At 42.3% G+C, this 27,111-nt stretch overlaps 1 long non-coding RNA gene and 1 pseudogene across 1 annotated transcript in view; one reads left to right on the top strand and one right to left on the bottom strand.

Moving 5' to 3' along the window:
* Positions 1-27,111, top strand: part of LOC129058551 (uncharacterized) — a 38,279-nt gene that overhangs the window by 5,340 nt on the left and 5,828 nt on the right. The gene's annotated exons all lie outside the window — the stretch shown is intronic.
* Positions 22,373-23,766, bottom strand: LOC100460590 (26S proteasome non-ATPase regulatory subunit 12-like; annotated as a pseudogene).

Raw genomic sequence — 27,111 nt, 5'->3', positions numbered from 1 at the left:
TGTCTTTTTGTAATACAATGATTTCTTTTCCTTTGGGTAGATACCCAGTAGTGGGATTGCAAGTTCAAATTATATTTCTATTTTTATTTATTTGAGAAATCTCCATACTGTTTTCTGTAGAGGTTGTACTAATTTCCATCCCCACCAACAGTGCATAAGCATTCCCTTCTCTCCACGTCCATGCCAACATCTGTTGTTGTTTGACTTTCTAATAATGGCCATTCTGACTGGTGTTAAGATAATGTCTCATTGTTGTTTTAATTTACATTTCTCTAATTAGTGATGTTGAGCATTTTTTCATGTTTATTGGCTACTTGTATGTCTTCTTTAGAGAAATGTGTGTTCGTGTCCTTTACCCACTTTTTACTGGGTTTTTTTCCCCCTTTTTGAGTTGTTTGAGTTCCTTGTAAATTCTGGATATTAGTCTTTTGTTGGAGGCATAATTTGCAAATATTTCCTGCCATTGATACCCTGAGTTTTGCAATTCCAAGCTATAAACTGCTTCTAAGAGGACACAAATAAATTCATGGGTAACTGACAGATAAATACAGGACTGTAAAAGAGGTTTAAGGGATGGTCCCAACAGGATGTAGACTAAGACCATGAGTCTGACACTGGTGATCTCCAGTGGTTTTCAAACCCCTCTGGATTTAAGTGCAGCTATGTTTTTTCTTTTCCCCAATCCTTTAGCCCATTCACATTACAGTTATTAGAGTTAAACTTGCTAAGGAGCACAGTGTTAGCACTAATGTAGCATAGTAATGAGTATTTCAGGGAGGATTCAGCCCAATTCCAATTTTGCACAAGTTCAATAAAGCTCCGAAGAAAATCCAGAATGGCTACAGCTGACATGAGAGTGTTTTTTGACAAGATTTCTGGGCAATGTACCTAAGGGCTTAGTGATATATATTTCAAGATGCTAGTCTTATCCCATTAAATGAAATGCAGGATTACAAAAGAATGCTAACTGAACAGCATTTCAAGCCTCCTTCATTGTTTAACATCATATTTTGAAAAGACATCTGCAAAAGGTACTATTCTGATGCCCTGCCCAGATTCCCTTTGTGGAGCCAGGAAGCTCATCTGTCACTAGCAGTGAATGTAATGGCTTGCCACTGATCCCGCCAAAGAATTGCCTTAGCGCAGGGTTTCTTCACCCCTGTATTTTGTGCAGGATCATTCTTTGTTGCAGAAGGCTGTCCTATGCACTGTAGGATGTTTAGCAGCATCCTTATCTTCTAATCTCTCAATACAAGCACGAGTTTTCCTGGTGTGACCATCACAAAATGTCTCCAGACTTTGCCAAATGCCCACGAGGGGACAAAATTGCCCAGGGCTGAGAACAGCTGCTCTGGATTGATAGAAGAAACCTCCAGGATTTAATTACCACCACCACCACCACTACCCCCTTGCCCAGGCCTGCAATCATGAGGAGTGATATGGGGTTCAGAAGACCACCTCAAAAGGGAAGGTGACTCTGTGGCATGGCTTATGCTCCAGAGTTTTGTTTTGTTTTGTTTTAATGGGATCAGGCCAAGGCTAGATTTTCCCCAAACCCACATCTTTCTTTGGCTGTCTTCCCTTTTCCCATTCCCTTTCACCTCCTCCTTAATAAATTTCTCCAGAGAACCCTTCCTCATAGATCACATGCATCAAAATCTCTCAGGATCTGCTGGGTACAGTGGCTCACGCCTGTAATCTCAGCACTGTGGGAGGCAGGGGTGGGCAGATCACCAGAGGTCAGGAGTTCAAGACCAGCCTGGCCAACCGGGAGAAACCACGTCTCTACTAAAAATATAAAAATAGGCCGGGTGTGGTGGTTCACGCCTGTAATCCCAGCACTTTGGGAGGCCGAGGTGGGTGGATCACCTGAGGTCAGGAGTTCGAGACCAGCCTGGCCAACATGGTAAAGCCCTATCTCTACTAAAAATACAAAAATTAACTGGGCATGTTGGTGGGCACCTGTAATCCCAGCTACGCGGGAGGCTGAGGCAGGAGAATCGCTTGAACCTGGGAGGCGGAGGTTGCAGTGAGCTGACATCACACCAGTGCACTCCAGCCTGGGCAACAAGGTGAAACTCCATCTCAAAAATAAATAAATAACAATAAATAAATAAATAAAAATACAAAAATTAGCCGGGTGTGGTGGCTCATGTCTGTAGTCCCAGCTACTTGGGAGGCTGAAGCAGGAGAATTGCTTGAACCTGGGAGGTACAGGTTGCAGTGAACGGAAATCGCATGACTGCACTCTAGCCTGAGCGACAGAACAAGACTCTGTCTCAACAAAAAAAAAATCTCTCAGGATCTGCTTCTAAGGAACCTGACCTATGACCACACTTAAGGAACCCCTTAAACATTCTTCACACTCCTGCAAAATTACTGGAGAAGTTTCTACAATACCCATGGAGAACAGCTGATTCAAGTCTTTATCTTACTTTTTTAAAAAGTTCTTACAGTCTAGTTATCCTTTGCCTAACTAATGTTTTCCTTGATTCGGCGTGAACATATTTTTATTTTTATTATAATTTTTTTGAGGCGGAGTCTCACTCTATCGCCTAGGCTGGAGTGCAGTGGCGCGATCTTGGCTCACTGCAAGATCCGCCTCCCGGGTTCAAGGGATTCTCCCACTTCAGCCTCCCAAGTAGCTGGGATTACAGGCACACGCCACCACGCCCGGCTAATTTTTGTATTGTTTAGTACAGACAGGTGTGAACATATTTTTAGTCCCTCATGCAGAAATGATTTAAATGTACCTTTTTTGGCTAGAAAGATTGTGGTGGGATTGTAAACTGGTATAACTACCTTAAAAAATTGTTTGGCAGTATCTACTAAGGCTAAACATATGTATACCTTGAAATTCCTGTTTTATTCATAACAGAACTGAAGTAATATTCCCTTGTCAAGAGACATGTGTCAGAGGGTTCATGGATACGTTATTCATAATAGTCAAAATTGGATACAATTCAAGTGCTCATTCAGGGTAGAATGGGTGGAGCCGGGCGCGGTGGCTCACGCCTGTAATCCCAGCACTTTGGGAGGCCGAGGCGGGCGGATCACGAGGCCAGGAGATCAAGACCATCCTGGCTAACACAGTGAAACCCCGTCTCTACTAAAAATACAAAAAATTAGCCGGGTGTGGTGGCGGGGCCTGTAGTCCCAGCTACTTGGGAGGCTGAGGCAGGAGAATGGCGTGAACCCAGGAGGTGGAGCTTGCAGTGAGCCGAGATCACACCACTGCACTCCAGCCTGGGCGAGAAAGCAAGACTGTCTCAAAATAAAAAAGAGTTGAATGGGCAAGGGCCAGGTGTAAGGGCCAGGTGTGGTGGCTCACACCTGTAATCCCAGTGCTTTAGGAGGCAAAGGTGGGCAGATCACCTGAGGTCAGGAGTTCGAGACCAGCCTGACCGACATGGAGAAACCCCATCTCTACTAAAAATACAAAATTAGCCAGGTGTGGTGGCACATGCCTGTAATCCCAGCTACTCAGAAGGCTGAGGCAGGAGAATCACTTGAACCCAGGAGGCGGAGGTTGCAGTGAGCCAAGATCACGCCGTTTGAATCCAGCCTGGGCAACAAGAGTGAAACTCCGCCTCAAAAAAAAAAAAAAATAGAATGAGCAAATTGTGGTATATTCACTCAATATGGCCACACAGCAGTAAGAATAAATTACTGCTATGCATGGCAACATACATGAATCACATTAGGCACATTAAGTCAAAAAGGCAAGACTCAAGAGAGTATATATTAGATATTTCCACTTACATGAAATTCAAAAACAGGCAAAACCAGTGTATGCTCATAGATGTGAGAATAGTGATTACATCTGTGTGAATGGTTATTGAGGGGACATGAGACAGCCCACTGGAGTACTGAAAATTTGGTTTTTATCTTAATTTGAATGGGAATTATGAGTGTATTCATACATAAAAATTCATAGAGCCATGGATTTAAGATTTGTGCACATTACTCTGTGTAATATCTCAATAAAAAAGAGAATCTGTGGATGCCTGGACAACAGTCGGAAGACTCTGGATGTTGAAAAGGGACACTGCTGCTGTTGGCTCACAGCTGTGTTCCTCACAGGGCACTGCCCTTACCTAGAGAGAACTACCTTATCCAGTTACCCTCCTCCAGAGGGCTGATGTGGATACAAAGGCCTTAACTCCTTGCCCCAATATGAGACAACTCCGAAAAGGCTGTTAAATACTGAAGAAGAAAAAAGTCATCCCAACTCCAGAGCTCCTGGTAGAAATGGTATGGCTGGGCGCGGTGGCTCACGCCTGTAATCCCAGCACTTTGGGAGGCCGAGGCGGGTGGATCACGATGTCAGGAGATCGAGACCATCCTGGCTAACATGGTGAAACCCCGTCTCTACTAAAAATACAAAAAATTAGCCGGGCTTGGTGGTGGGTGCCTGTAGTCCCAGCTCCTAGGGAGGCTGAGGCAGGAGAGTGGCATGAACCCGGAGGCAGAGCTTGCAGTGAGCCGAGATTGCGCCACTGCACTCCAGCCTGGGTGACAGAGCGAGACTCCATCTCTTTGTATAGGTGTATCTCCAAAAGCATCCCCCAAAACCATCTGCACTCAACTTTCCTTCTTAGAGTCTTAGACTGGAATGCTGACCTGCCCTTCAATACTGAAATTCCCCAAATTAACTCTGCAGCCTCCTTCTTGATTTTCCTGCAGTGTCCTTTCCCAGCATTTCTTCACTGAGGGGTCTTAAAGCCATGAGTTTGCCTGTACAGTCATGTGCCCCATAATGACTTTCCAGTCAACAATAGACCACATATAAGATAGTGGCCCCATAAGATTATAATACTGTATTTTGACTGTACCTTTTCTATGTTTAGATATATTTAGATATACAAATACCTATCATTCTGTTACCATTTCCTACATTATTTAATATAGCAACATGCTGTGCAGGTTTGTTGCCTAGGAGCAAAAGCCTATACCATACAGCTCAGGTGTATAGGAGGCTAGGCCATCCAAGTTTGTAAGTATGCTCTGATGTTCACACAATCACTTAAAGACAGAATCACTTAATGACACATTTTCCAGAACGTGCCCCTGTCATTACATGATACATGACTTTACTTTAAAAATCCATCCAGGCATGGTGGCTTATGCCTGTAATCCCAGCACTTTGGGAGGACAAAGCAGGAGTATCACTTGAGGCCAGGAGTTCAAGACCAACTTGGACAGATCGAGACTCTGTCTCTACAAAAAAATATTTTTAAAAAAATAGCTGGGGCTGGGCGCAGTGGCTCACACCTGTAATCCCAGCACTTTGGGAGGCTGAGGCGGGCAGATCATTTCAGATCAGGAGTTCTAGACCAGCCTGGCCAACATGGTGAAACCCCGTCTCTACTAAAAATTCAAAAAAATTAGCTGGGCGTGCTGGCACACGCCTGTAATCCCAGCTACTGGGGAGGCTGAGGCAGGAGAATCACTTGAACCTGGGAGATGGAGGTTGCAGTGAGCTGAGATCATGCCACTGCACTCCAGCCTGGGTGAAAGAGTGAGACTCCATCTCAAAAAAAGAAAAAAAATTAGCTGGGTGTGGTGGCATGCACCTGTAGTCATAGCTACTTGGGAGGCTGAGACAGGAGGATCACTTAAGCCCAGGAGGTTGAGGCTTCAGTGAGCTATGATTGCACTGCTGCACTCCAGCCTAGGCAGCACAGCGAGACCCTGTCTCTAGGGGGAAAAAAATCCATTGCCAGGGCGTTCTGTCTTCCTGAATGTCTTTTGATTATTGCAGCCTCCCAAAAGAAAGCCAATCTTGTTGAAGGAAAAAAAAAAACAAAACGAGCTCTAAGTAGGAGGAAAATTGGTCCTCCTGCAATTTGAAACTATTTCTGTAGATTATATGTATTGTAAACTCATTACAGGCACTTCTCTGTAAAGTTAAAATAGTATAACTGGCTTGTTTTATATTGTTTTCCCAGAAGAGTTCACATTAGTTGCTTTTTTTCCAAAATAAGGACCAATCCTTTCAACAAGATGCCTTAGTGTTTAAAATGCAGTTCGCAATTTTGTTATTGTCAATTGTACATAATCAAAACATGCCTTCAGATCCTTCTTCTAATCTTCTTCTTTTGATTTGTGCTCCATTCTCCACTCTGCTTTTTGCATATCCTCTGCAAGTGCTCATTCATCCTTCCATTTACTTGAACTTCTTTTCTCTACGTTGACATTTTCTTTGTTTCACATCAGTTTTTTGATGGGTTTTTTTTTTTTTTTTTTTTTTTTTTGCCTTATAGGTTTTGTTTATTTACACTTGTTTATCATGGTCATTTCAGTATTTAACAACCTTTTGGTTGTGATTTTTTTTCTCTTTATTTTTTTCCTTTGGTTGTGATTTTTAAATTGTAATTTATAGCCAATTAAGCGTATACTCTCTTTAGATAAGACATGAAGAAACCGTTTCTGGCCGGGTGCAGTGGCTCACACCTGTAATCCCAGCACTTTGGGAGGCTGAGGCGGGAGGATGACGAGGTCAGAAGATCGAGACCATCCTGGCTAACACGGTGAAACCCCATCTCTACTAAAAATACAAAAAAAATTAGCCAGGCGTGGTGGCGGGCGCCTGCAGTCCCAGCTACTCAGGAAGCTGAGACAGGAGAATGGTGTGAACCCAGGAGGCAGAGCTTGCAGTGAGCCGAGATCACGCCTCTGCACTCCAACGAGACTCCATCTCAAAAAAAAAAAAAAAAGGAAAAGAAAAAAAAAAAAAAAACCATTTCTGCCGGGAGCTCTGGAGCTGGGATGGCTTTTTTCCTCTTCAGTTTTTAACAGCCTTTTCAGAGTTGTCCCATATTGAGGCAAAGAGTAAGGCCTTTGTATCCACATATACTCTCTTATCTAAATATATCTTTAGATAAGACATGAAGAAACAAGAAAATGTAAACATGTCTTCTTGGCTTCAGAAGTCTCTGGCCTCTGGGACAGTGTCTGAACAGACACTGTAGAGCCAGTTGCCTTCATCATCACAGTTTGTGGGATAATTTGTTTTTTTCATTTCAGAAAACAACGGTTAGTTTCTTCCTTTTTCCTCTGGGCAACGCTGCCCCCAAATCATGATAAACTGATGGTCTAAATTAAATCAACAACAATAATAGCTGGTATATATTGGTTGCTTGTTGTATAGTAGCCTTTTTTTCTAAGTGATTTGCTAACAATATCACTATTTCATCCTCCTATCATTTCTATGAGAAAAAGTGCTATCATGTCGCCACCACCACCACCACCATTGTGTAAATGAGGAAACTTGGATATGGAGAGGTTGAGTGAGTGTCCCAAGTCACATGGCTAGTAAATGACACAGCCGGGATTGGGACCCCTGAGCTTATCCAGACTCCTGCCTATATTCTCTTTTTTTTTTTTTTTTTTTTTTTTTTTTTTGAGACACAGTTTCACTCTGTCACCCAGGCTGGAGTGCAGTGGGGCAATCTTGGCTCGCTGTAACCTCCACCTCCCAGGTTCAAGCGATTCTCGTGCCTTAGCCTCCCAAGTAGCTGGGACTACAGGTGCACACCACCAAGCCTGGCTAATTTTTGTATTTTTGGTAGAGATGGGGTTTCACCATGTTGGCTAGGCTGATCTCAAACTTCTGACCTCATGTGGTTTGCCCACCTCAGCCTCCCAAAGTGCTGGGACTACAGGCATGAGCCATCGCACCCAGCCATCCTGCCTATAGTCTATAAAACATGTGTTTCTGTTCTTTATGCTATGGGAAGAGAGAAGGAGGAGACAGTGAAGATAATAAAAGAGGAAAGAAATCTTTCCTAATCTCAAATAATTTAGACTTTAGTTACGAAAATAAGACACAGAAGCATTCACAGTTGTGACAGCCAGTTTCTAAAGATGTCCCCTCCCACCATGAGCACTACACCCAACACTTACCTCACCTTGTGTAGTGCCCTCCCAGAATGAGTCTGAGTTGGCCCTGTGAAGCAAACAGAATGCAGCAGAAAAAACACTGTGTGACTTCCAAAGACCAGGTCATAGAAGGCCTTGCTGCTCCTATCCTCGACTCTTAGAACCTGTGCTCTGATGGAAGCCAGCCATGGTATCGGAAATCCAACTGTCCTAAAACCGCAATGCTGTGGGGAAACCCAGCCTAGCCACATGGAGGGGCTATGTGGCCATCCCAGCCGTCCCAGCCATTTCAGCCCAGGTGCCATTCACGTGAATAAAGAAGCCATTTTGGACATTCAAACCCTAGCAGATGCCATATGGAGAAAATCTAGCTAACAGCCGGAAAGAAGGCTCCAGGCTTAAGGCCCCATCCCAGCTACCTCCAGTCATCAGACCCTACCCCAGCAGAGGCTCCAGTTATGTCAGATGAGACAGAGCCATCCCCACTGTGCCTGACCTAATTCCTAATTCACAAACTTGTGAGCATAGTAAAATAGCTGTTGTTTTAAGTCAGTGGGTTTGGAGGAGGTTTATAATGTAGCAGTTGATAAATGGCACAGCAGCAAGCAACAACAGTGTACAAATTCATGTCCGAGAGATCCAGAGATAGAGAAATGCTTGAGGGTTGAAACAATTAGAAAAATCACATTTCTAGTAAGAAAGTCTGGGGCCCCAGTAAAGGCTCTGGGGAGAAAAAATGGAGATAAATGGGGTAGAACCAGGTCACCTTATCTGATGTAAAGGATACAGGAACTGAAGCAACAAGCAATAGGATTGGAAAGGAGTCTAGGGCAAATTGCTGAGGGTGGTGAATGCCAAGGAAAATAATTCTATAGCTGAACAGAACTATAGAAATCATTTAGTCCAACCTTAAAAATCATTTAGTCCAACCCACTTTTTTTTTTTTTTTTTTTTTTAACAGATGAAACTGAAAGCTAGAGAAAGTAACTCTGGAAGGTTACCCAGCTAGTTGGTGGGAGGTTTTTTTGTTGTTGTTGTTTTTTATTTTTTGAGATGGAGTCTTGCCCTGTTACTCAGGCTAGTGTGCAGTAGTGCGATCCCAGCCCACTGCAACCTTCGCCTCCCAAGTTCAAGCGATCTCGTGCCTCAGCCTCCCCAGTAGCTGGGATTACAGGCGCATGCCACTACACTCGGCTAATTTTTGTATTTTTTAGTAGAGATAGGGTTTCACCACATTGGCCAGGCTGGTCTCAAACTCCTGACCTCAAGTGATCCACCCACTTCTGCCTCCCAAAGTGCTGGGATTACAGGCGTGAACCACGGCGCCCGGCCAGAGATGTTAATACTTGAGGCCAAGGAGTGGTTTCTTTCCTCCAGGAACCCACAGTTGGTTAGGGAAAGAGCATCACTGTTCTGTGTCTAAATCTAGATAGGCTTTCTCCCCTGGCATTAAAAGTACTCTGGTATAGCCACACTCTAAACATCTGTACAGGCACTATCATGTTGAAAGCAACATGCTCTAATTTTGTAGTTGTAAAATCTCTATCAGTTTTTCCTCCTCCTCTCCTTCATATTAAAAATTAAACAGAACCAAACCTCTAAACCTTTAGGTCTCTAAACTTTCACCAAATTCTCCATTAAGTATTTTAAAACAACTTTACTGACGTATAATTTACATTTCATAATATTCACTCTGTTTTAATTGTACTTATTATTCAGTGATTTCTAGTATCAAGTTGTGTAATCATCAACATAATCCAATTTCAGAACATTTCCATCTCCCCAATAAAATCTCTCTGCTCCTAACAGTTAACCCTTGGTCCAACCTCCAGCTGCAGGCTACTAATCTACTTTCTGTCTCTGTAGATTTGTCTTTTCTGGATATTTCATGTAAATGCAATCATACAACATGTGGTAATTTGCCTCTGGCTTATTTCACATAACAACGTTTTTTAGGGTCCATCCATGTGGTAACGTGTGCCCGTAGTTCATTCTCTTCGATTGAGGAATCATATTTGTGGATGGGTCTACCATATTTTGTGTGTCCATTTACCCCTTGAGGGATGTTTGGCTCATTCCTAGTTTTTCGTCTCTTATTCATAAGGCTGCATCCGTTAAGTGTTTTTTGTTTTTGGGTTTTTTTTTTGTTTTTTTTTTTGTGACAGAGTCTCGCTCTGTCCCCCAGGCTGGGAGTACAGTGGCGTGATCTCGGCTCACTGCAAGCTCCACCTCCCGGGTTCATGCCATTCTCCTGCCTCAGCCTCCCAGGTAGCTGGGACTACAGGCGCCTGCCACCACACCCAGCTAATTTTTTTTTGTAGTTTTAGTAGGGACAGCGTTTCACCATATTAGCCAGGATGGTCTCGAACTCCTGATCTTGTGATCCGCTTGCCTCGGCCTCCCAAACTGCTGAGATTACAGGCCTAAGCCACCGTGCCCAGCCATCTATTAAGTTTTAAAAGTAGTAAGCATTGCTTAGTAAGAGAAGCCACGTATAGAAATTTTGGCTGGGCTTGGTGGCTCACAGTTGTAATCCCAGCACTTTGGGAGGCTGAGACAAGAGGATCACTTTAGCCCAGGAGTTCAAGACCAGCCAGGGAAACATAGGGAGACCCCCCATCTCTTAAAGAATTTAGGGTTTTCTGAGGGAATTCCTTATTAAAGAAAAAAAAAGAAACAGGAGAACACAAAGTAAATAAATTCAGCTTTTAGAGATAACCACATGTTAACTAATGTCTACATTTTTTTCTTTTTTTGAGACGGAGTCTCTCTCTGTCCCCCAGGCTGGAGTGCAGTGGTGCAATCTCGGCTCACTGCAACCCCTGCCTCCCAGGTTCAAGCGATTCTCCTGCCTCAGCCTCCCGAGTAGCTGGGATCATAGGCGCCCACGACCACACCTGGCTAATTTTTATATATTTAGTAGAGACGGGGTTTTGCCATATTGGCCAGGCTGGTCTCAAACTCCTGACCTCAGGTGATTCACCCACCTCAGCCTCCCAAAATGCTAGGATTATAGGCGTGAGGCACCACGCCCAGCCCACATCTACATTCTTTTTTTTAAGCCTCTGTCCTTTCTTTCTGTATAAGACTAAGTTGTACTTACTTTTTGATAGCTTATTTTTAAATTAACATCATAAAAAAATCTTTCTATGTCAGTAACATTTTATTGAATTGATGTATCATAATCCATTATCTAATTGCAATTATTAGATAATTCAGTTATATCCAATTTGTCATTATAAACAACATTGACTGTTGCTATACTCACAAAATCTATCTAAACTAACTAAAATCATAAAACTATTTAGTTCTATTTTCTTTCAGTTATGTTATGGTTTATTGTTTATATGCAACTTTTTATTTCATCCTGAGTGCATTTTGGCATTAGTTCACCCCAAAGCTATCCTTCCACACTGATTTGAACAGCATTCTTTATTGTACTGCACAGATTAATATTGGCCAGAATGTTTTCCTGGGGTTTTCTTGGAGGGTTGTTCTTGTTGCTGCTTCTGCTTTTAGAAACAGAGTCTCACTGTCACCCAGGCTGGAGTGCAGTGGCTCCATGCAGTCATGGCTCACTGCATCCTCATACTCCTGGGCTCAAGATCCTCCCGCCTCTGCTTCCCAAGTACTTGGAACTACAGGCACACACCACCGTGCCCAGCTAATTTTTATTTTTTGTAGAGACAGGTCTCACTATGTTGCCCAGGCTGGTCTTGAACTCCTGGACCCAAGAGATCCTCCCACCTTGGCCTCCCAAAGTGCTGGGACTACGGTTGTGAGCCACTGCACCTGGCCTGTTTTCTTGGGTTTTATGCTGTTTGATGAAGCTACTTGTGCCAATAGCATCTTGTTTTAATTATTGTAGCGAGCAAGTCCATTACTAGCCCATAGCAACGTCAGTCTTCCTTCACCATTATCCTGTTTCATATTGTCCAGTTCCCCCCCAAAAATAATCCCAAGATGTCTAATTTTAGTTATATGTATGTCCTGGGAATTTGGGATAGAATTTACACATTTTAGTCCAGGCATGGTGGTTCATACCTGTAATCCCAGCACTTTGGGAGGTCGAGGAAGGTGGATCACTTGAGGTCAGGAGTTTGAGACCAGCCTGGCCAACATGGTGAAACCCTGTCTCTACTAAAACAGAAATTAGCTGGGCATGGTGGCACATGTCTATAATCCCAGCTACTCAGGAGGCTGAGGCAGGACAATCACTTGAACCCGGGAGACAGAGGTTGCAGCGAGCTAAGATTGTGCCACTGCACTCCAGCCTGGGCGACAGAGCAAGACCCTGTCCCCCCACCGCAAAAAATCACACATTTTAAATGCAAAATCGTATTCTTAGTTCACCATGACAAGAACTGGTGAACTAGTGAACAACTGGGGTCAAAATCGTATTCTGAGTTCACCGTGACAAGAACCAGTGACTGATGAACAACTGAGTTCACCAGTTCACTGATTGAAATACCTCTTGGGTGATCTATGTGTAACATACATGGTCTTTTCTCCTCCCTCTTTCTCCATCTTCTAACCAGACAAAACTGGTGAACTTCTTCCCCTTTCCCTGTGATGAGAGGGACATGAACTATGAGTCAAGGTGTTCTAAAAAGTGGGTAAATCTTTTTTTTTTTTTTTTCCCGAGACGGAGTCTCACTCTGTAGCCCCACACTGGAGTACAGTGGTGCAATCTCAGCTTACTGCAACCTCTGCCTCCTGGGTTCAAGCAATTCTCCTATCTCAGCCTCCCAAGTAGCTGGGACTACAAGTGCACACCACCGTGTCTGGCTAATTTGTGTATTTTTTAGTGGAGATGGGGTTTCACCATATTGGGCAGGCTGGTCTTGAACTCCTGACCTTAGGTGATCCACCCGCCTCAGCCTCCCAAAGTGCTGGGATTACAGGTGTAAGCCACCATGCCCAGCCTCTAAAAAGTGGATGAATCTTAAAACCATAGTAGACCTAAGCAGCATGGATAAAATGTGTATTAAGTATGAACTTTCAATGCACAAGACTCAGGCATGCAAAAAAGTAACTTTGATTTTCCATCTCTGAACTTAATTTCTCTCTTTTAGCTGCAGTTTGCCAGTAAATTCATGGGAAACTCCATCACTTCAGAAATTTTCCTCATTTTCTTTGGAGAACATTCAAAAAGTTAAGGTTATTTTCTTCCTCTGTAATTCCCTTCAAGGTGTCATTTCATTTCTAGGGAGTTTTCAAAGAATCACAGAGTTGGGGTAGCCTGAGAGGACATCTGATCCTTGGAGTCCTGTCTTACACAGACATGTGCAGGAATGTCCAGTCCCATGTGGTCTCCAGGCATGAAGACTAGTGTTTGCTGAGGCATCCAAAGTCCTATTTCATAGCTGTACAGTCTGAGACATTCCCTCATTGGCACAAGGACCTACACTATTCCTTATACCCTAGCTAGAGGGGGGATCTGTATTAGTCTGTTCTCATGCTGCTAATAAAGACATACCCACGACTGGGTAATTTATAAAGGAAAGAGGTTTAATGGACTCACAGTTCCATATGGCTGGGGAGGCCTCACAATCGTGGCAGAAGGCAAGGAAGAGCAAGTCATGTCTTACATGGATGGTGGCAGGCAAAGAGAGAGAACTTGTGCAGGGGAACTCCTCTTTATAAAACCATCAAATCTCCTGAGACTTACTCACTATCACAAGAACAACGTGGGAAAGACCAGCCCCCGTGATTCAATTACCTCCCACTGTGTTCCTCCCATGCTACAATTCAAGGTGAGATTTGGGTGGGGACACAGCCAAACCATATCAGGGTCCCTAGTGGACCCTGTGTTTTACCAGCTCCCAGTTTGGCCTTCCTCAGGCGGTGCCCTCCTGTCTAGAGACCAAACCCATCCGCCCTTCTAGAACACACACTGGATAGCCAAGACCCCATAATTCCCGATATAATTCCCTACATTAATGATCCTGAGTCTATTTCCAGGGCTGGTATTGACCTCTTTGCCAAGTGGTCCTCCTGAAGGCAAACTGTGCCTCTGGTGTGTACAGCAGTTGTCTGCAAAGACACGGATGAAGCTTGGACATGTGGACAGGGGTGTCCATGCATTCCCAGGGTGGAGGGAAAAGGGATAGAGCAAAATCTGGGAACTGGGGACTGGCCTTCCACCATGGCCATGTACAAGTCTAGAACTCAATGTGCATTATGGCCTTCAAGGTCATTATAAAAGCATATTTGTCAAGCAGAAGCATATAACTCATTTGACAGTGGTTAGTTTGACTTATAACTTCTATGTAAACATATAATAGGCCTTCATCTGTACTCCTGCCCCAGACCCTGTGAATACTAGGGATGAGCCTGATAGGACTCTCTGGCTCAGAAACCTAATATTCTCCCTGGGACATAGAAATTTTGGCCATGCCATGACCTACTCCAGAGCCATGGGAGGCTACCTCAGGTTTCTCTCCTCTGAAGATCTCAGCCATCCCACTGTACCTTATTATTCTTGCTCTGTGGAGCCCAGGGAACACCTTTGAGATCAACACCTCCCAGGGCTCCAGCAGCAAAGCAGATTCAAGTGTCCTTTAGCCTCAATTTCCTCAAAATAACTGGAAAATTGTTCACCACACCTTAGGGATTCACTCTAGCATTTCTTTCATTTCTTTTTTTTTTTTTTTTTTGAGACAGAGTCTCACTCTGTCACCCAGGCTGGAGTGCAATGGCGTGATCTCGGCTCACTGCAATCTCCTCCTCCCAGGTTCAAGAGATTCCCCTGCCTCAGCCTCCTGAGTAGCTGGGACTACAGGTGTCTGCCACCACACCCAGCTAATTTTGTGTATTTTTAGTGGTAATTTTTGTATTTTTAGTAATTTTGTATTTTGTATTCACCCTGTTGGCCAGCTGGTCTCGAACTCTTGACCTCAGGTCATCCACCCACCTCAGCCTCCCAAAGTGCTGGGATTAGAGGCATGAGCCACTATTCTAGTGTTTCTTTTGAAATTACCATAGGCTAATAGACTCCGAAATTATCTTGAAATGTTTAAAACAATAGTCTTTTTTAGATTTAGAAAAGCATATCAAATGTACATATCACAAAGTGAATGTGCTTCCTCTTCCACCTTCCCAGAGAAAACCAGTAACCTGACTTCTAATACCAGAGATTCGTTTGACCTGTTTTTGAGCTTTATATGAATAAAATAAGGTAGTGTGCACTCTTTTGTCTTTGGATTTTTACCCTCAATATTAGGTTAATGCAATTCACCCACAGTTGGACATAGCAGCAGCTTTATTTAATCTCATTGACATGTAGTATTTCATCACTTGAATATGCTCATGTATCCACTCTACTTTTATTGGGCATTTGAATAATTTCCAGTTTTTAGCTATCATAGATAAAGTTGTCTTTTGTGTATCTTTTGATGCACTTGATTCCTATTAAATATATATTACATCTAGGAGTGGAATTTCTAGTCATAGACTATGCATATATTTAGTTTTAATAGATTCTGTCAAAGAGTTTTTCAAAGTGGTTGGACCAGTTTACACTCCCACTGGGAGTGTATGAGTTTTGGTTGCTTCACAATCTCACCATTGCTAGATATTATGTCTTCTTCATTTTAGCTATTCTGAAAGATATGTCATCATTGGTTATGCCTCCCAATATTTTGTTATGAAATTTTTTGGCCAGCCACAGTGGCTCACACCTGTAATCCCAGCACTTTGGGAGGCCGAGGTGGACGGATCACCCAAGGTTGGGAGTTCAAGACCAGCCTGGCCAACATGGTAAAACCCCATCTCTACTAAAAATACAAAAATTAGCTAGGCGTGGTGATGCACGCCTGTAATCCCAGCTACTCAGGAGGCTGAGGCAGGAGAATCAGTTGAACCCAGAAGGCGGAGGTTATAGTGAGCTGAGATCGCGCCATTGCACTCCAGCCTGGGTGGCAGAGTGAAACTCTTTCTCAAAAAAACAAATAAATAATTAAAAAGAACTGTTTCAAACACACAGAGAAGTCTAAAGAAACATTATAATGAATATTGTATATTCACCTATAATCTTAAATTTTTAATATTTCCATTTATCATTAGCTATACATTCTGTTAAAAAAACAAACTACTAACTTTAGATTTTGTTAGGAAAAATATGGCTAATGTTACTATTTTCCTTCTGAACAAAACAGGAACCTTAATTTTTTGCTTTTCTTCTTCTTCTTTTTTTAAGTAACAGGGTCTCACTCTGTTGTCTAGGCTGGAGTGCAGTGGCATGATCTTAGCACACTGCAGCCTGCAACTCCTGGGCTCAAGTGATCCTCCCACCTCAGGTTCCTGAGTAACTGGAATCACAGACATGTGTCAGCACAACCAACTCATTTTTTTATTTTTTTGTAGAGACAGGGTCTTGCTATGTTGCTCAGGCTGGTCTCAAACTCCTGGCCTCAAACGAGCCTCCTGCCTTGGCCTCCCAAAACACTGGGATTACAGGCATGAGTCATTACACCAGGTCTTAACTTTTTAAATCCTCTCTGAATTATTCCCACCTATCTTCCATGTTTTTGTTTATAGATGTCCATCACATGTTGATTATAAACTACCTCCAAAATATTTTTTGTGGCTGTTTTTTACATTTATCAAAATATTTTACCATTTTCTTTCTTTCTTTCTTTTTTTGAGACAGAGTCACGCTCTGTTGCCTAGGCTGGAATGCAGTGGCGCAACCACAGCTTACTGCAGCCTCGACCTCCTGGGTTCAGGTGAACCTCCTGTCTCAACCTCCCAAGTAGCTGGGACTATAGGCATGCACCACCACATCCAGCTAATTTTTGTATTTTTTGTAGAGACAGTTTTACCATATACCCCAGGCTGGTCTCAAACTCCTGTGTTCAAGTGATCTGCCCACTGCAGCCTCCCAAAGTGCTGGGATTACAAGTGTGAGCCACCATGCCAGCCTTTGCTTTTTCAATCTAAAGATTTGTATCTTTTTCAGTTCTATAGACCTCTCAACCATTTTCACTTTTAATATCACCTCCCCTTCCTCCAACCCCCAGTCTTTCCTTCTAGAACTCTGATTAGAAGTATATTAAATCTTTTCACTCTATCCTGTCTTTAATGTCTTTATTTTTAATTTTTTAAATCTCTTAGTGCTCTATTTTCAGTAACTTTCTTAGATCTATCTTCCAGTTTTTTTAGTTTCCTCCTTAGCTACTTTTTTTTTTTTTGAGACGGAGTCTCACTCTGTCACCCAGGCTGGAGTGCAATGGCATAATTTTCAGCTCACTGCAACCTCCGCCTCCCAGGTTCAAGCGATTCTCCTGCCTCAGCCTCCCGAGTAGCTGGGATTACAGGCGCGCACCACCAGGCCTGGCTAATTTTTGTATTTTTAGTAGAGACGGGGTTTCCTCATGTTGGTCAGACTTGTCTCAAACTCCTCACCTTGTGATCCACCCACCTCGGCCTCCCACAGTGCTGGGATTACAGGCGTGAGCCACCGTGCTTGGCCCTTAGCTACATTTTATATACTATTTAGCCCATAAATTGTTTCTAGTTTTAATCATCACATATTCTGTATTTTAGAAGTTATACATTTTTTTCTAATCCTCCTTGTCCCTTTTGATAATCTCTTATACCTACATCATAGTTTCCATAACCTTCTAATTTTTTTAGAACTATTAAGCATACTTATTTAATATTCCACACTGGCCATTCCAAGGCCTATACTGGAGGTTGTTCTCTGCAGTTTGTTATCTCTGCTCATTCTTGCTTATCATGGCTTATTTCTTCGTGTGTTCTATGGTTTTGGATTATGAAATGAGGGTCCTTGAAATTTTATATGTGTAAATCCCTTGAAACCTAGTGTACTAGCTTCCTAGGGCTGCCATAGCAAATTAAACTGGAGGGCTTAAACAACAGAAATTTATTCTCTCACAGAAATCAAAATGCCAGCAAGGCTATGCTTCCTCTGACGGCTCTCTGGAGAATCCATCCTTGCCTCTTCCAGCTTCTGTGGCTCGTAGCATTCTTTGGTTTGTGGCAGCATGATGCTAATTTCTCTGTCCATCTTCACGTGGCCTTCTTTCACAGAGAGGACTCTTTGTGTCCTCCTCCCCTCTTCTTGTAAGGATAAGGACATCAGTCATAAGGGCCCACTCTAAATCCAGGATGATTCATCTTGAGATCCTTAATTAATTACATCTGCTAAGAACCTAGTTCCAAATTAGGTCACATTCTGACGGTGCTGGGTAGACACACATTTTAAGGAGACACTCTTCAACCCACTACAATGAGGATTAGAATGTCTGTGGCCAATGAAAATTTGTTTTTGCTTTTGGAAATTGGAGGAACTACCAACCCGGAACTGTTTTAACCTAACATTTTGGCTTGGGGTTTTTTTGCTGTTATTTTTTGTTTTTTGGGGTTTCATTTTTGTTTTTGTTTTTGTTTTGAGACAATGTCTCACTCTGTCACCCAGGCTGGAGTGCAGTGGTGCAATCACAGCTCACTGAAGCTTTGACCTCCTGGGCTCAAGAGATCCCCCCACTTTAGCCTCCTGAGTAGCTGGGACTACAGGTGCGTGCCACCCATGCCTGGCTAACTTTTAGATTTTTGGTAGAGACAGGGTCTCACTGTGTTGCCCTGGCTGGTCTTAAACTCCTAGGCTCAAGCAATCCTCCCACTTTGGCCTCCGAAAATGCTGGGATTACAGGTGTGAGCCACCACACCTGGCTGGATTTTTTTTTTTTTTAACTCGTAGAAGACAACCCCATTTGAAGGTGAGTTATTAAGAATTCTCAAATTATTTTTTTTCCTTTTCCCTCCTTTGAGAAACACAGTTGACACAAACAATATTTCTCCCATCTTCTGTGAAGTGTTTTCTAGAGTCTAGTTTTTTGTTGTTGTTGTTGAGATGGAGTCTTGCTCTGTCACCCAGGCTGGGGTGCAATGGCACAATCTTGGCTCACTGCAACTTCTGCCTCCCCGGTTCAAGCAATTCTCCTGCCTCAGCCTCCCAAGTAGCTGGGGTTACAGGCGCCCGCCACTATGCCTGGGTAATTTTTGTATTTTTAGTAGATACGGGATTTCACCATGTTAGTCAGGCTGGTCTCAAACTCCTGACCTCAGGTGATCCACCAGCCTCGGCCTCCCAAAGTGCTGGGATTACAGTCATGAGCCACTGCCCCCTAGGTGTTTTCTAGATTCTTAATCAAAATGATAATCTATGAAGGACCTTGTTTTGTTTTAAGTATCCCAACACTAACCTCACACCTTGCTTGGGATCTAAGCTGTCTCCTGTTCAAAGAAAAGTTTGATTTTAATGCTGAATAACCGTTCTGGTTTCTGAGTTTCTTATAGTGTCTTTGCCTCAGAGATTTTCTTCATTTTCCCACCAGCTCAGTCATGCATATCAAAAGAAGTTTATGCACCATTGAAGGACACCAGCTAAAATTTGAACAAATAAGAGATGTGTAATCATGTTGAATAGAAAAACTCAACATCATGAAGATTTTAATTCTCCCTAATTTAATTTATAAATTTGTCTCAGTACCAATAAATTTTTTTTTAATTTTAGAATAAGACAAACTAGTTTTGAGTTCAGATGGAAAAATAAATTAAAATAGCCTGGAAAGCTTTAAAACTATGAGACTTATTCTACTAAATATTTAAACACCTTAAAAATGTTAAGTACATAAAATTGCATTTGTATCTGGGAAACAAACAGAATAAGACTGAAAGCCCAAAAATATTCCACATACACATGGGAGTGTATTACCTGACAAAGGTGGCATCTCAAATTAATGTGGCAAAGACAGACTATATGGTATTTGTTTGAGACAACTGAGTAACCACCTGAAAAAAAAATTAAGTTGGGCCCATACCTCCATCAGGATGAACTCGAAATGGATCAAAGATTTAAATTTTAAAATGAAACTATATTGATTGATTAGAGTTATTTATATATATTCTGGATAGTCCTACAAATCAATAAAAGAGAAGTAACTCAAAAGAAAAATGCGCGAAAGACTTGAGCAAATACATCATAAAATAAGATGTCTAGGCTGGGCACGGTGGCTCACGTCTGCAATCCCAGCACTTTGAGAGGCCAAGGCGGGTGGATAACCTGAGATCAGGAGTTCGTGACCAGCCTGATCAACATGGTGAAACCCCGTCTCTACTAAAACTACAAAAAAATTAGCTGGGCATGGTGGCACACGCCTGTAATCCCAGCTACTAGGGAGTCTGAGGCAGGAGAATCACTTGAACGTGGGAGGTGGAGGTTGCAGTGAGCCGAGATCACGACATTGCACTCCAACTTTGGCGACAGAGCAAGACTATGTCTCAAAAAATAATAAATAATAATAATAAAATAATAAAATAAGATGTCTAATTGGCCAATAAATAAATGAAAAAATGTTTAACTTCATTAGTCATCGGGGAAGTGCAAATTAAACCCATAATGAAATACTACTACATACCCACCAGAATGGTTAAAAAAAAAAAAAGACTAATGATACTAAGTAATGAAAAAGATGTGCATTAACCACATCTCTCATACCCTGCTGATGCTACGTAGGTAAGTTGATGCAATCACTTGGGGACAATGTTGGACAGCATCCACAAAAGCTAAGTATATGCCTACTTGGAGACACAGTGATTTCCCTCGTAGGTGTATACCCAACAGAAATGTACACAATGATGTACACAGCAGGTATACACTCAAGAGATTTCCTTTCACCTGTCCTCCATCTGCTCTGGGCTTCTTATTGTATAACATAAAAATGTCTTCATTATTCAAATCCTGCTAATCAAAGTGTTGGACCAGCAGCAGCAGGATCTAACAGCTTACTACAGCTTGTCAGAAGTGCAGAATATCAGGTTATGCCCAGATATACCACATTCATACCTGCAATTTTATAAGATCCTCAGATAATTCATCCACACCGTAAAGTTAGAAAGCCCTAGTTTAAGCCATTGTTACTCAAGTATTCTCTTCCGTGCAGTTGAAAACATTCTAACTCATATAGACATAGCCCAAAATATCTTCTCCCACCCAAGTTATTCATTGACTACTACCTCATATATGTCAGTTTACAGCCTTCTCTTTGCTCAAGCAAACATATACATACACACACACGCATACACACACACACACACACACATACATACACACACACCCTGGGAAGCATGATTAAGAACATAGACACTTGGGAGTCCGAGGCGGGCGGATCTCGAGGTCAAGAGATCGAGACCATCCTGACCAGCATGGTGAAACCCCGTCTCTTCTAAAAATACAAAAATTAGCTGGGTGTGGTGGTGTGTGCCTACTGTAGTCCCAGTTACTTGGGAGGCTGAGGCAGGAGAATCGCTTGAACCCGGGAGGCAGAGGTTGCAGTATGCAACACTGCACTCTAGCCTGGCGACAGAGCGAGACTATCTCAAAAGAAAAAAAAAAGCAAAAAGAACATAGACACCTAGCGGCCAGGCATAGACACCTAGAGGCCAGACACAGTGATGCATGGCAGCAATTCCAGCACTTTGGGAGGCCGAGACAGGCACATGACTTGAGCTTAGGACTTTGAGACCAGCCTGGCCAACATGGCAAAAACCCGTCTCTACAAAAAATACAAAATTAGCTGGGCTTGGTAGCGCACACCTGTGGTCCCAGCTACCCTGGAGACCTAGGTGCAAGGATTGCTTGAGCCTGGGAGATAGAGGCTGCAGTGAGCCAAGATCACACCACTGCACTACCCCAAACTGGGCAACAAAGTGAGGTGAGACTGCCTCAAAAAAAATAAAAACAAAACAAAACATAAAAACAGAACAAAAAACCAAAAAAGCAAAACCATAGACAGTGGAGCCAGAATACCTGAGTGAAAAACCAAAAATAAAAATGTATTTTTTAATAGCAGTTTTAGGTTCACATCAAAATCGAGTAGAAAGGAGTTTCCATATGCTCTTTGCCCCTACACATGCACATATATTTTTCCATATACTGTATTCTCCACTGTTTAGTTCATTTTGTGCTGCTACAACAGAATACCACCGAGTTATTTATTTATTTATTTATTTATTTATTTACTTACTTATTTATTCATTTAGAGACAGGGTCTTGCTCTGTTGCCCTGGCTGGAGTAAAGTGGTGCAATCATAGTCCACTGCAGCCTTGACCTCCCGGGCTCAAGCAATCCTCACACCTGAGCCTCCCAAGTAGCTTGGACCACAGGCACAAGCTACCACATTCAGCTAATTTATTTTTATTTTTTTTAGAGATACAGCCTTCCTATGTTGCTCAGTCTGGTCTCAAACTCCTGGGCTCAAGCGATCCTCCTGTCTCAGCCTCCCAAAGTACTGGGATTACAGACTCCCAACCTCAGCCTCCTAATGTTCAGGAATTACACTTGTGAGCCACTACATCCAGCCCGTTTTCAAATAGCACCGTATCGTTTTGCTGGTAATGTAAATGTCTTTTTTTTTTAAACAGTCTTTTTTTAAAAAAAAATGACTTTCAATTTTAACTCTTTTTTAAAAGCATTAAGACCCTTATTGTGGATTATGTATCATCTCCTCTTTGGCTACGAGATGTGTAGTTTTGTTAACCAGAGACATTAATGAGTTCAGTTTCTGAGACGGGTCATTTAATAAATTATTTGGATCCTTGGGTCTCTGGAAGTTGTTAATTCCTGCTAATCTGTCTACTTTAGCAAAGATGGTCTTGTTAACTACTAGATTTGAGAGAAAGGCTTCGGACTCATCAACAGATAGATCCAGAAGCTGTACCATCCTTTTCATTGTTATCCGAGTATAATACTTGGCCATTATTTTAATATTATGTTCAACAACTCTGTTCTTCAAGTCTTTCCACCTTTTTTTGCCTTCCTCTGTAGAACCAAAAACATCAGTTGCAGGACTCTCAAGGGAACCTTTTCTTAATTCCATTGCATAGTCCTCCACAAGTGTGGACTAACACATCAACTCCATTGTGGTAAAAAGCCTTAGAAGATCCTTGTATTTGGGAGTTTGTTCTGACTTCTTGTCACCACTTACTCAGTGAACCAAATCTGACTGTTCATTGTCAAAAGGAGCTAGGGTAACATAGGGTACAACACGCTTCATAGCCTGCTGCCATTTTTCACTGTCTGCCTGTATACAGGGAGTATTATATATTGCTCTGTAGTGTTTACAAATGAACAAATAGGATCTCTGATGTTGATCCAGCTGAATCATTAAATTATCATACTTCAACTTTAATTTCTCTGTATTTTCTTCCTGGAAAAACTTGGTGTTAATTTTCTTACTGATGATTTATGTTCGAATGTAATCCTTTACAGCTAGGCAGAGCCTCATTTGCTCCAAAATAAATTCCACTTGCTCTTTCTTTTACATTGACCCATAGGTTTCCACCTGTAACTCCTATAAAACGGAGGCTGCCTCTTTCACATCACCATTTTGTTATTTTATAGTTGCTAATGTTTTAGTCAGTCGAGGATACTCAGTTTCAACATAAATCTTGCCTTTGGTAACCATTCATAGAGTATCAATTAATTGAAGTTTGATAGGAAGGTCTGTGATTTCCTCAACATAAATACAGTACTATTGAACCATTTTGGCAACAGCTTATATTAACTGACTCTGCCTTTTGGACAAAAGCGTAATATTTTCATTAAGTAAATCCCATTCTTTAGCCTCATAACACATCTTCACTACTGCAACTAAGACTTGGGATGTAGACGCCATATCAGAAGCGGAATGAGTCTGTTTTTCCAAAGAGAGAAGGGTTTCAGTGACTTCTTGAAGTCTTCCTTCCTTGGCCAGCTTCTCACACTCGGGTAGGCACTGATCCACTGTGGCGCTATAGTCCACTTCCATTTTGACGATGCGCCTGACAGCCCGTTCCAAGTGGCCATCCACCATGGTCTCCGCCTGAGTGTCCCTTGCTGTCCCCCTGCTTTGGCCACCACTCGTCACCCACACTAGAAGCTGCCTGTGCACCTGCTCCGCAAATGTCTTATAATAACAAGATATTCCTAATACTTCCCTCCCATCCCTTGTGTTATTACTGTCATTCCTTCCACTTATACATAAGCTTTAAGCATCAAATACATTGTTATTATTTTGAACAAACCTTTTGTTATATCAATTAAGAATTTTTTTAAATAAGTGTTGTATTTTATCTTCACTTATTCATTCTCTTAAGCTCTTCCTTTCTTTATGTAGATCCGAGGTTTGGACCTACATCATTTTCCTTCTCTCTGAAGAATTTCTTTTCACGATTCCTGCAAAGCAATTATACTGGCAACAAATTCCCTCAATTTTTGTTTGTCTAAGAAATTCTTTATTTCTCCTTCAGTTTTGAAGGATAATTTATCAGGATACAGAGTTCTAGACTGGTGTTTTTTTTTCTTCAACACTTCACATATTTCCTTACTCTCTTCTCGCTTGCATGGTTTCTGAAGAGAAGTCAGATGTAATTCTCATCTTTACTCCTTTATAGTTAACATTTTATTTTCTGACTTCTTTCAAGATTTTTTTCTTTACCTTTGATTTTATGCAGTTTAAATATGATATGCCTAGGTATAGTCTCTTTCTTTCTTTTTCTCTTTCACACTTACATTGCTTAGTTTTCTGAGCTTCTTGGATCTGTGGCTTAGGGTCTGCTGTGGTTTGAATATGGTTTGTTTGTCCCTGCCAAAACTTGTGTTGAAATTTAATCTTCATTGTGGTGGTGTGGGGAGATGGGACCTACTGGGAGGTGTTTGGGTCAAGGCGGCAGATCCCTCATGAACTGCTTGGTGCTGTTCTTGTGGGAGTAAGTGAGTGCTCACTCTGGCGAGACTAAATTCATTTTTGAGAAAATGGATTTGTTCCCTCAAAAGTGGGTTATTATAAAGCCAGAATGCCCCTTGGGTTTTCTCTCTGGATGTGTCTACTTCCCCTTTTACTTTGTCTGCCATGTTATGACACAGCGCAAAAGCCTTTGCCAGAAGCCACACACCCTTAACTTCCTAGCTTACAGAACATTAAGCTAAGTAGGCTGAGCACAGTGGCTCATGCCTGTAATCCCAGCACTTTGGGAGGCTGAGGCGGATGGCTCACTTGAAGTCAGAGTTCAAGACCAGCCTAGGCAAGATGGTGAAACCCAGTCTCTATTAAAAATACAAAAATTAGCCAGGTGTGGAAGTATGCACCTCAGGAGACTGAGGCACAAGAATCACTTGAACCAAGCAAGTAGAGGTTGCAGTGAGCCAAGATTGTGCCTGCACTCCAGCCTGGGCAACAATGTGAGAATCTGTCTCAAAAAAAAAAAAAAAAATTGAGCTAAGTAAACCTCTTTTTTAAGTAAATTATCCAGCCTCAGTCTGGTATAGCAACACAAAATAAACTAAGACAATGTCTGATATTACCTTGAAGAAATTCTCAGTCATTATTGCTTCAAATATTTCTTCTGTTTCTTTCTTCTCCTTCTGGTATTCTCATTACACATAAATTACGTATACCTTTGTAGTTGCCCCACACTTCTTGGATATTCTGTTCCATTTCTTTTTCAGCCTGGTGCCTCCCTTTTGCTCTCTTGCTTCTTCTCTGGCCGTGTGATCTCTGCACATGGCTGGCTCCCCTTAACCTTTCACCATGAGTGGAAGGAGCTTGATGCCCTCACCAGAAGCAGATGCTGATGCCATGCTTCTTCTATAGCCTGCAGAACTGTGAGCCAAATAAACCTCTTTTTAAAAAAATAGGCAAGGCATGGTGGCTCACACCTGTAATCCCAGCACTTTGGGAGGCCAAGATGGGTGAATCACTTGGGGTCAGGAGTTCGAGACCAGCCTGGCCAACATGGTGAAACCCTGTCTCTACTAAAAAATACAAAACTTAGCTGGGCATGGTGGCAGGTGCCTGTAATCCCAGCTACTTGGGAGGCTGAGGCAGAAGAATTGCTTGAACCCAGGAGGTGGAGGTTGCAGTGAGCCGAGATCGTGCCACTGTACTCCAGCCTGGGTGACAGAGTGAGACTCCATCTCGAAAAAATAAAAATAAAAAATAAATTATGCAGTTTCAGGTATCATTTTGTAGCAACACTAAGTGGACTAACACAAAGCCCTTAGATTATAAATCATAGTTGTTTTAAATTTCCCGTCTGATCAATTCTCAAAAGAAGATATACAAATGGCCAACAAGCATATGGAAAAATGCTCAACATCACTAATTATCAGGGAATTGCAAATCAAAACCACAGTGCGATGCCACTTCACTCCTACAAGAATGGCCATAATAAAACAAAATAAAAAAATAATAGATGTTGGCGTAGATGTGGTGTAAAGGGAACACTTTTACGCTGTTGGTGGGAATATAAACTAGTACAACCACTATGGAAAACAGTGTGGAGATTTCTTAAAGAAATAAGAGTAGTTCTACTGTTTGATCTAGCAATCCCACTGCTAGGTATCTACCAGAGGAAAAGAAGTCATTATACGAAAAAGATCCTTGCACATGCATGTTTAGGTAGCAAAATTGCAATTACAAAAATATGGAACCAGCCCAAATGCCCATCAATCGATGAGCATGTATACCATGGAACACTACTCAGCCATAAAAAGGAATGAAATAATGGCATTCTCTGCAACATGGATGGAATTGGAGACTATTCTAAGTGAAGCAACTCAGGAATGGAAAACCAAATATTGTATGTTCTCACTCATATGTGGGAGCTAAGCTATGAGGTTGCAAAGACATAAGAATGATACATTGGACTTTGGCGACTTGGGGGAAAGGGTGGGGAGTGGCAAGGAATAAAAACTACACATTGGGGGCCGGGCGTGGTGGCTCACGACTGTAATCCCAGCACTTTGGGAAGCCGAGGTGGGTGGATCACGAGGTCAGGAGATCGAGGCCATCCTGGCTAACACGGTGAAACCCCGTCTCTACTAAAAATACAAAAAAATTAGCCGGGCATGGTGGCGGGTGCCTGTAGTCTCAGCTACTGGGGAGGCTGAGGCAGGAGAATGGCGTGAACCCAGGAGGCAGAGCTTGTAGTGAGCCAAGATTGCGCCACTGCACTCCAGCCTGGGCGACAGAGCAAGACTCCATCTCAAAACAAACAAACAAACAAACAAAAACTACACATTGAGTACAGTGTACACTGCTCAGGTGATGGGTGCACCAAAAGCTCAGAAGTTACCACTAAAGAACTTATTCATGTAACCAAACACCACCTGTTCCTCAAAAACCTATTGAAATAAAAAAGTAAAATCTATCTACCAA

Source organism: Pongo abelii, chromosome 2 (genome assembly GCF_028885655.2).
Source record: "Pongo abelii isolate AG06213 chromosome 2, NHGRI_mPonAbe1-v2.0_pri, whole genome shotgun sequence".
Classification (NCBI taxonomy): Eukaryota; Metazoa; Chordata; class Mammalia; order Primates; family Hominidae; genus Pongo; species Pongo abelii.
Note: the sequence above shows the minus strand (reverse complement) of the source record. Positions and strands in the feature narration are given on the sequence as shown.